Raw genomic sequence first — 1,643 nt, forward strand, 5'->3', positions numbered from 1 at the left:
CTGAGACTCCCATCTGTGTTAAGCTTCAGTATTCCTGGATCTGGTGGCTCCCATTTGAAGGAGATGAGATTAGGGAGTTTGAACTTTACCGAGATATTCAGTCTGCTAATAAGTTTCTATTCCTCGGATTATCTTGTATCCTAGTAATCCTGTTCTTTCGTAGCCTCTTTTTTGAATCTTCTGCTGTTCTTTTCTCTCCAAGTCCAATATAGAGTGGTGGCTAGGCATACCTTAAAGATCTCAGAGCAGTGTTCTTTCTTCTTTGCTGTGTTTAAGATCCATCCCCATTCTTCATCTGCGACTTGTACATTTCTTTTGGAATCGATTGACGATTTACCTCCTTCCATATCATGTTCGGTGTAATCACGGTTGAAGAACAAGTGACTAGTGTTTTTCTCTCTCTTTGTTGCAGAATATACATTTAGAGGCAATTAGAGCTGTTTAATATCTTGATCCTCACTAGTTTATCTTGTGTGAGATGTGCTCGAGAGTACTCGCCACATTTAGAACTTGTGCCGAGGTAAAGACCATTTCCCCATATTAACAATTTTGATACATGTACGATTACTAGAAATCCCTGCAAGTGCATGACCCGTCCCCTAAAATGATGAAATCTGTTTAAATCTCTAATGATAATATCCCTTTCCACAATGTCACCGATAAGCTTGAAGGCCTCGTGGCGGTTCAACACATTCTCAAGTTTTTCATCACTCTAACTGTCACCCCTTTGGGAATGTTTATCAAGGCAAATCCTAACACCAATTTTCATTTGTGGAGACCAACAATAGTCTCTTCACTTCCTCTTCAACGTCAACAAACACTAATCCTTTGCTAGCACTTACATACCCCCTCTCCTTCATTCTCGGTTCTAGTTCCTTCAATACAGTCGTGATTTCTGCTTCTTGCGTGCATGAAGACAAATCTCCTGCATAGAATATGTAAGTTGCATCTTTGATCTCAACCCAACTACACCCAAGTTCTTTTCGAATACCATGTCGCTTCATCTCAAACCGTATTTTATAGGCATTATCCCACTTCCCAATTTTTGCAAATGTATTTGACATTGTCACATATGCACCTGCAACTTGTTGGTTTGAATCGATTAGCCTTTGTCCAGCCTCAACAATGATATCTAACCTTCCATGAGTCCTACTAGCCGATAGAAGTGAACCCCACAATAATTCCGCCTCTTTGGCTTCTGTACGAATAGTCTTAGCCAACTGGTGAGCTTCATCAAGGCGACCTGTGCGACCGAGCATATCAACAGTGCAGATGTAATGTTTTGCATCAGGAACTATTCCATGCTTTGTGTACATTGAATTCAACTATCAAGGCCAATGTCAACGAGACCTGAATTGTTACAAGCATGCCAAATGCCAAGAAAAGTTACATCATTGGGTTTAATTCCCCTTTCAAGCATCTCTTGAAAGAGGTCTAGTGACAAATTCCCCTGCCCATACTTTGCAGCTCCCACAATCATTGATGTATATAGAATAACAGATGGGTTCTGAATCATCCGAAAAACCTTATTCGAATATGTAATGAAACCACATTTGGCATACATGTCAACCAGTCTACTCGCAATCACATTACTACCATCATAACCACGGCGAAATACAGCTCCATGTGTCACTTTCCCTGCA

General features: G+C 40.6%; 1 pseudogene; it reads right to left on the reverse strand.

The window, feature by feature from the left end:
* Positions 1-752: 752 nt before the first annotated feature.
* LOC147498989 (pentatricopeptide repeat-containing protein At4g15720 pseudogene) lies at positions 753-1,316 on the reverse strand (annotated as a pseudogene).
* Between the last annotated feature and the right edge of the window lie 327 nt (positions 1,317-1,643).

The sequence above is a fragment of the Coptis chinensis genome, chromosome 5 (assembly GCF_015680905.1).
Source record: "Coptis chinensis isolate HL-2020 chromosome 5, ASM1568090v1, whole genome shotgun sequence".
NCBI classification, from domain to species: domain Eukaryota; kingdom Viridiplantae; phylum Streptophyta; class Magnoliopsida; order Ranunculales; family Ranunculaceae; genus Coptis; species Coptis chinensis.